Here is a 13,251-nt window from a genome sequence, read left to right on the forward strand (position 1 = left end):
CTGGGTCTTGGTCTCCTCAAGTATGCTATAGGGGTAATAACAGAACATTATAGATGGTTAACGGGTTCAAATGAAATTTTAGATACATATGTGTAATACATGTGTGTACACATATGAAGCATGTAAAGCACTCTACACAGTGTTTGAAATCTTGTCACCAACTCAGGGATGCTTTATAAAGGGCAACGGCTGCAAATCAAACAGCTGCTAATTAGGAAAGAATGACGTTCTCCATGCTGGCTGGCTGCCATCCTAACTCCGCAGCCAGAGACCCGTGAGTTAATCTGAGCATTTCAGTGTAGACCTGTGACCACATTCCTGGGTACTTTTCGGGAGCGCATGGGTTCCACTGCTGAACTGACCTTCGCTACTTGGACATTGGCTTAATTGTCTTAAGGCTGCATCTTAAATTTAAGGGTCCAGGAGAAAGGCCGGATCCAGGGTTGTGCATTGATGAATTGTGATCCGTTCATTACCCTCTTTTGAAACTGTCCATGGTACCTCCGTAACAGAAACAAGGCATATCATAAATTATTTCTTAAAATTATAACGTTGGAATAATAATTCCTACATACTACATACCTCGCAAAGTTGTTCTGAAAATAACAAAGCATCAGACCTCATCTGTCACATGGCAAATATTATGCATCCGCGAGTCCCGCATGCACAGATCCAACCAACTACAGATCAAAAATACTTTTTAAAAAACCTGTGACTGTACTGAACATATACAGATATATTCTTATCATCATCAATACAGTGTAACAACTATCGATAGGGCATTGATTATATTAGGTGATATAAGTAAATTAGAGATAATATAAAATATATGAGAGGATGTATATGTTACATGCAAACACTATGCTATTTTGTATGAAGACCTTGAGCACCCACAGATTGGGTGTCTAAGAGGAATCCTGGAACCCATTCACACGGAGACTGAGGGACAACTAATTGGCTGGAATGATTTGCACGTTCACACTCTGAGAACTATGAGGGTTAAGAAAAAGTCACAATGTTAAAATTGCCAAATTCACCTTCAAGGACCATGACTTTTGTAGGGAAGGTGGGGCCAAGATACCTGGGAATTTGCCTGGGCTTTTAAGGGTGGTGATGCATTGTCACATGAGATAACAGAGTCTGAATCAGGGACCTGGGGACCTGGAGGGGGATGACTAGCACTTTCCTTTTGTAGGAGAAAAGGAGATCCAGAGAAAGAAAGTCACAGTGGTAAACCTGGAATCCTAAGAAACAGCTCACCGTCCCGTCTGGGTTCTTTTCCAGAATGCTGCGCCGTGGACAAAAAAGGATTAAAAAATAAAGTGCTTCAGGAGAACGAAACACTCTGCAAACAAGAGCACTCTATTTGGGCAAATAATAAAGTCAGAATCTGCTTATCAGTTCCCCTAATGGAAATGACAGCTCACACGAGCAAAATGCCTTGTGATTGCAAGGATAACAGACCCAGCTCACCGGATCTTCTCTTATTACTGATGGAATCCTCCCAGCTATTACACCTTAGAAAAATACGAACTCGCACAGTCAACAAAGACAAGTCTAAAAGCAGAGAAAGCATGGGCTCCCGTATGCCGCAGTGCCACCTGCTATTCAAATCGTGCTCTTCCTGAGCTGTGTCTAATGTCAGCATCATTTTTTTAAAGAGACGTATCACTTTCAGTCAAGGTTTTTCTTTTACTTTCCCCCATTCTTCACTGCCTGGACAAGGGAAAAAGAAAAAACAGAGAAAAAGAATTGCCAGCTGCATACTTTTTAATTTAATGTCCTTGAGTAAGGGCAACAGCAGCGAGGCATGCTAGAGGTTTCCGGGGGGGTGGCCATGGGGAGCAGCGGTTTCCCTCCCATGAACAGGGGTCGCAGCAGCTGTCTGCATCCGTGTCTCGAGGTAATGGCTTGCTCTCCATTGTCACTGTATCTCGGAATCAAATTATTTGAATTCCAGACACATCGACAGCACACTGAAGGGCCCCTGCCAATTTCTGCAGCTCGCCTGGAAAAGAGCATCAGGATACATTACTCATTTATATCACTCCCAGGCCCCTGTTGTAAATGCAGCACGCAGGACCGCCTCCAGGTGCGGCCCAGCGGCTTAGCTCTCTAATCTTGTCAGCCTTCACCACCAGCTCCTTTCCCATAAACAAAATCCCACACCAGGTCTTCACCCTCTTGGAGACTTGGCTTGTACGGATGGAGTCTCCACTGCCAGGCGGGAGTAGGCTTGGGGTGAGAACCCCAAAGCACCATACACGGCTTTGTCCCGTCCCCACAGCCACCCTGACTATATTTTCATACCGATGAAATCTGGTTAAAACCGACGTCTGTCCAAGGATTGCGAAGTGGCTGACAATCGCCTATCTCTTATTGGAATATGACAGAGCCGATTAGCAAGGGCGTTTCTGAAGAGCATGCTTTATAATAGGACCATTTTCACCGTGTACACAAAGAAGAGAATATAAGCATTAAAATCCCCAGTGACATACAAGATTTAGATATGCACGTAGATACATGCACACATATGTATTTAGCTAAAAGAAAATACAGCCCAAATAAAGTGGCTATTTTATGGGACTTCTTTACCCTCTTTTCCATTTTCTGAAACAAGCAGACATTACTTTTACAGTCAGGAAAATAAATGCTATTTATAGAGGAAACTTCCGTCAAGGGTGTTTTTAAACCAAAAGACTGCTTTCAGAAGGTTCACTACCTGGCGAGCCCATAGCCCTCCCGAGTAAGTGAGGGGCTCTCACCCCCTACCCCGGGCAGCAGAGTCCTCCCAGGGGACATTTGCCCCAAGCACAAGCCTGAGGTTCTGGAGAGGAGCGTTTTGTGTGGCAGGAACAACACCTACCTTACTCACGCCTGGGCAGATCTCTCCTTTGAATCGGGCTACCCCAGAGAGCAGGCACAGAGGTGAAAAGGAGGAAGGAGTGAGAGACAGTGAGTCACTTGGATGACTCGGGTGAAGAACAAAGAAACTTAGTAGCTGGAGCTGTCGTGGACCCCAGAGAAGATTCCAGTCTAGGATATTACGTCCTGCAGGTTTGCAAGCCCGATTTTTTTTCCATGAGTTCTTGGTAGTTGGTCTTCCTAGGTCCCTAGGAGATAGATCCATGGCCAAGATGTGTGTTTTCCATATCATCATGGGTTTCCTCACACTGTCTGAGGGCCCATCAAAATCTCAGACTATGTTTTGATTCTTTTAATCATATAAGGCAGAAATTTCAGGGTACCAAGTGCCTTAAGACCAGGCAAATGGGTTTTATTGTTTACTGAGGTGTGAACTAAGGGCCTTTGCACTGAACTACATCTCTAGCCTCTTTTTATTTTGAGGTAGGGCCTCATTAAATTGCTAAGTTGCCCAGGCTGGGCTCAAATTTGCAATCCTCCTGCCTCAGCCTCCCAGAGTGCTGGGACTACAGCCATGTACCACTGTGTCTGGCTGATTTTATTCTTTATTAAATATGCTACCCTAACCAGGGCTACCACCAGCCCGTATGGCCTTCTGTATAACTTGTTCAAATTGCCTCTTTCTCAAGTTAAAATTTACATTACTTCTCAATAGTAACAATTACTACAGATATGAATAAATTATATAAGCACAATAACAGTATAATAGAGTAATAAATTAAGTAATGACTCATAAAAGAATAGACTCATAAAATAATGGAAAATTGAAATGACTCACAATATTAGAAGCTCAAGTAACTTGGATCTAATTATTTGGTATAAAATAGACATCTGTCTTAAAGAAAATAAAATTCTTCTTGATGGTTTTAATAACTCACATTTTAAGACATGCACATCAGATCGGTGGACTTTTCTAATTTATTTTTATTTTTATTTTGTTGTACCAGGGATCGGACTTGGAAGCTTGTGCTTGGGAGACAGGCGATGGAACCATTGTGCTAAATCCCCAGCTGGACTTTTCTAATTGATAACGGACTTTATATTGGTTTTAATACAGTTAATTCTAGGTGATTATGGGCTTACATTGGTTTTTCGTGTATTTAACTTTAATAGGCCATATTCTCCACTGATACAACACTGCAAAATTAGTTATATCTTTTTTTCTTTTTAAAATTAGTTATATCTTGACTGCCAGGTGTGGTGGCGCACGCCTGTAATCCCAGCACTCGGGAGGCTGAGACAGGAGGATCGCTGTGAGTTTGAGACCAGCCTGGGCTACATAGTGAGTTCCAGAGCAGTCTCAACTACATAGTGAGACCCTGTCTCAAAAACAAACAAACAAACAAACAAACAAAATTAGTTATATCTTGAAAGAGACAAAGTTATTGGGGAATGCATCTAATAAATTATACCACAAAAATACTCATCTTGAGGGAGGACACTAGATTTTGAAAAGATGGCTTTAGGTTTTTAGTGCCTCATACATTGATCAGTCAATTTCAATTGTAATTCTTTTGGGTAGGGCTGAGGATTAAACCCAGGCCCTCAAGCATGTTAGGCAAGAATTCTACCACTGAACCACCACAGCCCGTCAATAGGACATTTTCACCCAGCTCTGGTATTTCATACACACAGACCCTCACTGCTATAAGAATCCAGAATCAGAGCGTCACCAAGAGTTTGTTAGAATGCAGAATCCCAGATCCCGACCCAGAATTACTGAATCATATTTTGCGTTTTAATCAGATTCCCAATGCTCTGTGTATGCATGAGAATTTAAGACTGACTTTGGGGTGTGTGTGTTGAGTTGGGTCTCACTACATAGCTCAGTGCATGACAAACTCGTGCCTCAATCCTGCTTCAGTGTCCCAAGTGTTGGGATTATAGGTATGCACCACCATGCCTGGCCAGAGAAGTGCTAGCTGAAGACACTGAGTAGGCTATGATGTCCTTTCAGCAACATAAATATTTCCTTTACGCTGAGCAAGGTGGTTCATGCCTATAATCCCAGCTACTCGGAGGGCTGAGGCGGGAGGATCTCTTCCACTCGTGAGTCTGAGACCAGCCAAAGCAATGTAGTGAGGCCCTAGTTCAATAAATAAACACACTATTAAAGATTGTTAGTGACATGGAAAATAGATACAGTTTTGGGGTCATAGGTAGATGGTAGATATCACGTTTGAAATGAATCTTCCTCCCCTATTTGGGTTTTTATATTTGAGAAGTGGGGGTCACTGTCAGGAAACTCTGCACTCTGTTTAGCAGCAATATTGTCTTTTCATAATTTCTCTCAAAAGGTTTTCTAAACCCATTATATGCTTTCGAGGGAAGGAATACGCACTGGCTTTGTGTTCTTGTTTAATTCTCCTCTTAACAGTAATTTTATGCGCACTCCTATTAGGAACACATTTTAAGGGGAGTGTTTTCAGGAGCGTACTTCTACTTGTGTTTTACAATCTACCTTTTTATTCACCTCATCACCATGCCCTGCACATTCCCTCTAATCAAGCTTTAGTAGCAAGATGGCATCTGCTTGATTTTCCCATCCCATAGTCCACAGTGGTTTTAAATTTTATGTCCCGTAAATGGCTTTTCAACATACTCCAGCATTTGGCTGAAGCAAACGAAGAGTTATATATTTTCTTGGATGATATAAAACATGCGACGCTGTCAAAATAAATTTCTGCCCCATCATTCAATATCACACTTAAAGACACAAAGCAAGAAGTGCAGAGCACCCTAGAACTATTTTTAGTTTCTGCCCTAGTCTATTCCCCGCACATACTTGTGGTGTTGCTGGGATTTCAGGTGTGTGCCACCACGCCTGGCAACCAGAGTATTCAACTTTGAATTCTTCATGTTATTATCAAAGTGCATTTTAGCTTCTGTTTCTTAGTACAGTGATAATGCTGTTGATCCTGTTCGCATCTTCATTCTGCAGTTGATACTTTTCTGCATCCCTGAAGAATTTGCAATATAGAGAAAACAGGTGCGATCATGAAAAGAGTTTGCTATTAGTAAGAATTTCTGAATAAACAATTTCTGAAAGATTCCTACCTATATGAATGGTAGTTAAATATGGTGAAAATAAATGTCATATATATATACACACACACACATATGTATGATAAATTTCAGCTACTGTTTCATTGTTAAGTATGCAAATCACATCACCAGATAATACCTGGAGAGGGAAAATAATTCATCATTGTTTTCTTTTTCCTTTGCACTTTTTCTCAAGTTATTCTTGGCATAAATGTTGGCAGTAAATTTACACCCTAATCTGGCATTCTTTTTATCTACTTTCTCCAAAAATGTATTCGGTGGCCTAGTTGATTCCCTTTCATTTCCCTCTCCCTTTTCTGATTTTGAAGTTCATTTTAAACACTTGAGTAGGTACACAAAAAGCCAATAGTTATTATTTTATCTGCGAGTTTCCATGCATGTGACGTACGAATATATAATTAATGAGCTGGTGAGTACTGTCACGTATTAATATCAAGTCTTAATATTTTACTATAATAATGGATAATTCCTATTATATAATTACAAGATCATTAAGGGGTAATCTCTAATATATGGTCACACAATTTACTTTGTGGATTATTAGAACCTGTATAACAGTTTTGTTTTTCGGTTTTTTTGGTACCAGGGATCGAACTTGGGCCCTTGAGCTTGCGAGGCAGGCAGCAGAACTACTGAGCCAAATCCCCAGCCAATGGACGGCAATTCATATAATAATGAAAGTTCAGTAGCTTTCAGTTGGGAATTCAAGAATACATTTTGGGTGCTGCCGACAAATAACAGATGGTGTAAAATGCAACACATTTAGTATAAATGGTAAATCAGTGCAGTGTTAACAATACAATTTTTCTGAATTTTTGAAATATACATGTGCTCAACTATCGGCATACAAATTAGAATAGTGATTTCCTATGAAGAAGTAAAACTCATGTTTAGATGATGTTACGCCTGTTGCTCTTGCTGATTACCAGCTCAGTTCTCCTTTGTAAGTGGACACAGAACAAAATACACTAAATCTGTTGAAACAAGACACTTCATTGCCATCTGCTGGGAAGCTATAAAACTATAGAAAGACAGATCTCTTAGCTTTTCAATAAGCAAACTAGTCAACCCACAAAAATTCTCAGAAGGATAAAGGTGAATGCGGAGCGCTTGGGCAGTGCCCAGCATGATGATCATGCTTGGTTGTACCAATCCCAGCCACTCAGATCTCGCTTTCACTGCTTTCGATCTTCTGCCAAAAGAGGAAATTTCTCCCTGTGAGAACATCCGTGCACCTGAACGTGATGTCCTCACACTGTACGTGGAAAACAGGTGAGGGGGACATAACGTCATCTCCGCTCCTAGAGAAGGGCTGCCCAGTCCAGCAAATCAGTCAGAGGACTCAAGGCTTTCGTCACTTGCCCCGGGGCAAAGGTCAGAGCTGTACAGGTCAAAATCCATCGGTTCTGCAGGAAGTAGAAGGAGGGGATTGGGTCTTTCTCTCCTTCCCTCCCTCTCTCCCTTCCTTCTTCTGATATTAGGGATTGATCCCAGGGCCTGTGCGTACCAGACAAAAGCTCTTCCACTGAGCTACGTCCCCAGCCTCTTAAAAGTTTATTTGGAGACAAAGACTTGCTAAATTGTCCAGACTGGCCCTCAACTTGTGATTCTCCTGTTTCAGCCTCCTGAGGAGCTGGGATTTCAGGCATGAGCGACCGTGCCCAAGTCAGGCAAACTCTTGGAAGCAAAAAATTTCTCTCTTTAGTCAGGGAGCTTTTGAATGAGCCATCGGGATTCCTAAACAAAGGAACTGTATGTGGAGGTAGGGGAGGGAGCACTGTACATATTAGTTATAATGTTTCAGTGCCAATGCACAAGCTTTTAAGAGAAGGCTGACATTACCCTGGGATTTGGGGCTTAGAAATAATGGTCATGTGTCTATTAATATTTTCTACTTCCAGAAGCAGGGAAATAGATAGATGGCCAGGTGCTAAGAAATTCCTATTGCACACCTCCAGGTACTTGAAGTAAATCCCGAGTGAATGTATTTCTTGAAATCCAAACAGCAAAACTTAATATTACTAATAACCAGTACAGGTGACCACATTCCTGGCAGTTCAAAGAGCAGTTGGTGCACCAGGCCCATTTCCCTAAAAGCAGGATGCGTGTGATGAGGGTGTAGAGGGGAGGCCTGGGAGGCGATGCCCGAGTTGAATGGTGACAAGGAAGCAGGATGTTGGCAGGCAGAGATCAAGAAGAAAGGCAGCTTGGGTGGAAATAATGGTAATAAAGTCAGGGTGCAGAGGGAAGCTTTCATAGACACCAGGGACAGGAGAGAATGTCAGGACAGCACGGTGACGTGTCCAGCAAGAGAGCTGAGATTAGGCAGGAGCTGTTAGTTAGGGTGACTTCTGATGGTGGACACGGATGCCTGATTGCAAGAAAGGACAGTGACCTGGCAGGAGAGGAGGGAGGGGAGTCAGTGGAGGAGGGATGAGCCAAGCTACTCTCTCTTTTGACGTTTTACTGGATTAGAGTGTGTGTGAATATAAGTGTGTAACTTGGGTAAAGTTGCTTTCTCAACTTCTAACAACACAGTTTCTGACCTACTCTTTTAAAAAGATATAAAAGAAAGTGGTAAAAGGAGAGAAGTGAGGTGTCCCTTAGTGGTTGGGTCAACTAATATGGCCTCATATTAGTTAGGGTTCTCTAGATGGAGAGAATTAACAGAAAACATACAGATAACTATGCGAGAGGATTTATTGAGTAGATTTACAGGGTGAGAGGCGGGAGAGCCCACAATGGCTGTTTGGTTGGAGGACCAGACGGTCAAGCAGCTGCTCAGCCCAAGATGGAGGCCACAGAACAAGAGGGATCAGGATGCTGAGCCAGTCCAAACTCGAAGGCCGGAAAGCTCAGTGGAAGGTCGCAATGAGTCTACCTAGTAAGGCGGAAGAAACTGGAGACTTAAAACTAAAGGTGATGGAGAAGACTACACATTTCCTTCTCCTTTCCCTTTTCACTCCATCCGGGCTACCAGCCAGCCATATCCGGGGCGGGCCTTCCCCTCTCATTTGGCTGGGCTACAAGTCAATCATCCAGGGACACACCCAGAACTGTGCTTTCTGCTCTGCTAAACTTTTCTTAAACCACTCGATTTCTCATGTCATGACAGGCCTCAGGCTAAAAGAGAGTGTGTTTGTTCCAAGAGGAGCCAGTTAAGAAGAGACTGAATATAAAAGATGAAGAGGGAAAATTGATGTAGCAGGTGCTGACAGATATGAGACAGAGTCAAGGTCATGAATATAGTTGATATTAAAAACAGAAGAGGGCTGAGGGTGTTAATCAGGGGCAGAGAGCTTGCCTAGCATGCATGAGGCCTTGGGAGAGGGAGGGAGGGAAGGAGGGAGAGAGAGAGAGAGAGAGGTTGTTAGGGGCATTAAGTGAGTTCATTTATATGAAGAATTTGCAACAGTCATACAACTACTTATGGAAGTGGCTAAGTAGGCTCTGACGATGACAACAACGACTAAGGATTTTAGAGGAGAGAAGACATGGACTCCAGCTCGGCAGAAAAAGGGGCAAGAATGTAATAAGCAGACAGGGATAAGACCCAGGAGAACGCACGCACCCAGAGATGGAGAAATGAGAAGAAAAATTTCATATGGGGTGGGGTGGGGTAGAGAAAATGTTCAGATAAGCCAGACGGGGGTAGGAAAAGGCACATCGGTGCCCTTAGCCCTCAGGAAGCGACCTACACTTCAGATCCTCCCTCCAGCTATGAGGACCCACCCATCCCATTAGGTAAGAAATCCTGGGAGCCAAGAGGGCTGCTCCTCCATCCTTTGTCCCTCTAAATGGCAAGAACTCCACAGCCAGGAGCTGTCCTCTTCTGGTCACCTCACCCCAAGAACAGATGGGCCCTGGATGCACATACCTGTCTCAGAGGGTGGGGTGGACAGGGGCTCTCTCGTGGGGGTTGAGGTGTCCACACGTGTGCTTTGAGGCCCCCTCCTAGTGCTGGGTGGAGCTGGGGTGGGAAGAGCTGGGTCGATGAGGTGTCCCTGAGAGAAGGCAGGGGTCCCCAAGGCAGGAAGGGGCATGATCCTCCTGCTGCCTCTTAAATTCTGACAGCCGCTGCCACCTCCGCCCTGGCCGCAAGGTGGTGCCCTCTCGCCACCGATGTCCCCGGCGGACCCCAGTGACGTTCCGGGGTTAGCCCAGCTGCGCCGCTAAACCGGGTCTTCCAACCTCAGAGCCTTTGGTAGAACTCAGGGAACGAAGGGAATCGGATGCGGAGAAAACCAAGGCCCGGGGATTCTGGTCTCCAAGGAGTTTTGGTCTCTGGAGTTTCGGCCCAGGCGTCCTGGGTCCGGAAGGTGAGGTCGCCCCCTGCCGGGCACAAGCCTGGGCCTTGGGTTTCCTTGCGAAGAGCCCCTTTCCCGGGGACTTCGCGGTCGGTCCGGCCTCGGCCAACGCGCCTCAAGTGCCCAGGCGCGCGCGTCCCGGGCGGAGCGGCTTCGGACCCCACGGATCAGCAGCCGGGGACTCGCGCTTCCAGACGGCTTTCTGCTGGGTCAGAGATAATGCACTCGTGTCGTTCAGTGACCGCATTACCCACACTGACGGAACACGGTGCTTTATTTGGTCACTTGTGTCGGTCAGCGTTCCTCTCGCTGGGACAAAATACTCGACGTCCTCAATTTAAAGGAGAGGTTTATCTGGACTCAGGTTCAGTCGGCTTCTGTCCAGTCCGTCGGTTCTAAAGCAGCAACGGCGTGGAGGAAGGACCCGGAGGAGGGAGGCTGCCCAACCCAGGGCAGCCCGGAAGAGGAGCGGGAAGGGAGGAGCTGGGGAGAAGGATGCACCATTCCAGGGCACTCTCAGGGCGCAACCTCTAACCGGGGCCCCCCCTCCTAACGGCACAGCTGGCTGCTGAACTGGCCAGTGGACGACGGACTGCAGGGGTGACTGCAGCGCCCACGTGATCCAGTCACCTCCCACCCCGAGACTTTGGGTGGGGGCATTTTAGATCTAAAGTATAATGCCACATTGACCCGTGTAAGAACAGTGTGGGGGCTGAGGGTGTAGCTCAGTGATAGAGGGTGTGGTGGAGGCCCTGGTTTCAATGCCCAGCATTATAAACCATCCAAACAAATGCGGTGGTCTAGAGGGAAGACAGAAAATATGCAGCTGATAATTCAGGATGCCAGTGTTTGATATTTTCTTATAAACATATGAGCTTTGGTTTGGCAGTGATGATAAATATAACCAGACAAAATGGCCTGTGCCTATACTTCTAGTTGCCAAGGAGGCTGAGGCAAGAGGATTTCTAGAGTCCAGGAGTTTGAGATCAGCTACAGGGGTACAGCAAAAAGGTCAAAGGAAAGGAGGGTGCAGGTGAGAGTTGTGTTTAGTAACAAGGAAGATGCCAGGTGACAGAGGCTGTACCCATGTCCAGTGGAGAGGACAAAGGAGAACAGATATTAACTAATACTTGCTTTATTGACACTAGGACCCAGACTGGGACATAAAACATAAAGCTCCTCTGTTCTCGTTGGTCCTGCACTGAACACGTGTTATAGGTTTTTAAAACCTGAATCTTAGTTGGGCCGATTGACTGTCTTTCTGACTCCAACATTCTGTTTTACCCGGCCGCCTCCCCAGTAAGGCAGTGGGAAGCTGAGCACTAAGCAGAGGGGTTCTACAGACATTATAAAATAGCAACTGTGTTAGTTACTTTTCTCTTGTTGCTGAGACCAAAATACCTGACACACAAAGTTAAGGGGAAAGGGTCTATTTGGCTTATAGTTTGTAGAGGTTTCAGTCCATAATCAGCTGGCTCCAAGGCAGGGATGGTAAGCAGGCATCGAAGAGGACAAATGACATGGCACACACAAGGCAGCAAAGGCAACAAGCATCTCCCTGCCTGTTTTATCTTATTCAGGCTACTTAGGGTGGGCAGCACTCACACCCTTAATCCTAGTGCCCTTGAACCTAGCTAGCACTGCATCATGAATGAATTCCAGCTTCACACACACTAGATCAAGCCTATGACCACATGAAGCTTTGGGGGGACATCTAGACCCAAACCACAACAGCAACCAAAAAGGGAAATAATAGATTAATAGATAGATAGATAGAGACATCTTAAAAAACAATACAAAACAAGTCAAAGTCCCAGAATACATATTACAGGGATATTTTAAGGGTACAGTGTTGTTAAAAGTTCTTAACAGAGCTTGGCCTCCAGAGTAATTGTTCAATAAAAGGAAATTCTGTAAAAGGAGGCTGCTGGACAACACTTCAGAGGGCTATTAGCCACTGCATTGGTCAATTGTGCTGGGACAAAATAGTTGACATCCACAATTTAAAGGAGGAAAGGTTTGCTTTAGCTCACGGTTTCAGTCCATGGTCTGCTGGCTCTGAAGTGTGGTGGGGCAAAGCTGCTTACATCATGGTTTCTGGGAAGCAGAGCACAGGGAAAGATCACCAGCGAGAGACACACCCTCCAAAGCCCAGAGTGAGTCACATTCTCCAACTGGGGGCCCCCTCCTAACCACAGTACTTTCAGCCATGAACCTCAGTGAATTAATCCACTAGTAAGTACAGCACACCTAGGGCCCAGTCACCTCCCCAGGAGTCTCTTGGTTCAGTCAAGTTGACGATATTAACTAGCACTGTAGTCAGTGCTCTCACTAGTTATGTTAGCTCTGCACTCCATGGTAGTCAACATTTGCGAGTTAGTGAAATAAGAGACTTTGCAGGCTTTGGGTTTTCTAGCTATGTGTTTGACCGTTGTCTGGGATGAGTGGGTGCAGAGCTCAGAGACTCATATTCACGTACTCTTCTCCCAGTGGAATGGGCCAGTTGCTGAAGTGCATGCTGACTAGGACACTGCAGGCAGAGCTCAGCTCTTGACCTTTGTTTCCTGCTGACCATTCCTCTGATGTGATCCTTGGATTTCACGCTGGGACCTACAGAGCATGCTGTCTGTCACTTAGCGGAGCTCTAGTGCCTGAGCTTGGATCTGAGAAGGTGGTGAGGTAATTTTTCTATTGTAGTTTTAAAATAGTTCTCTTTCAAGGTTAAATTATCTCAAATAGAGACTGAACAAAAAAACAACAAAGTTGTCCACTGGATTTAATAATGTTGACAGGTATTTTGAAATATTTGCTTCAGAATTATCCTTCTCTGGAAATAAAGAATCACAGAGACTGTGATGGCCCCTAACTTCAACACCCTTCCCCGCCACCATTATCCCCAGGGGAAGCCACTTTAGTGAAATCTGCGATTGACTCTCATATATATTTATATATA

The 13,251-nt window shown here is 44.8% G+C and overlaps 1 long non-coding RNA gene across 2 annotated transcripts; it reads right to left on the reverse strand.

Moving 5' to 3' along the window:
• Positions 1-1,736: 1,736 nt before the first annotated feature.
• Positions 1,737-10,910, reverse strand: LOC104854198. Of its 2 annotated transcripts, XR_778021.2 has the most exons (5): positions 9,869-10,910; positions 5,711-5,885; positions 2,867-3,113; positions 2,311-2,426; positions 1,737-2,008 (listed from the first exon to the last, which is right to left on the reverse strand). It is a non-coding gene; the product is annotated as an uncharacterized LOC104854198 (long non-coding RNA). The 2 variants fall into 2 exon arrangements; XR_778022.2 differs by lacking the exon at positions 2,311-2,426 and having other exon boundaries at positions 1,738-2,008.
• Between the last annotated feature and the right edge of the window lie 2,341 nt (positions 10,911-13,251).

Source organism: Fukomys damarensis, unplaced genomic scaffold (assembly GCF_012274545.1).
Source record: "Fukomys damarensis isolate Sample0158 unplaced genomic scaffold, DMR_v1.0_HiC HiC_scaffold_27, whole genome shotgun sequence".
NCBI classification, from domain to species: domain Eukaryota; kingdom Metazoa; phylum Chordata; class Mammalia; order Rodentia; family Bathyergidae; genus Fukomys; species Fukomys damarensis.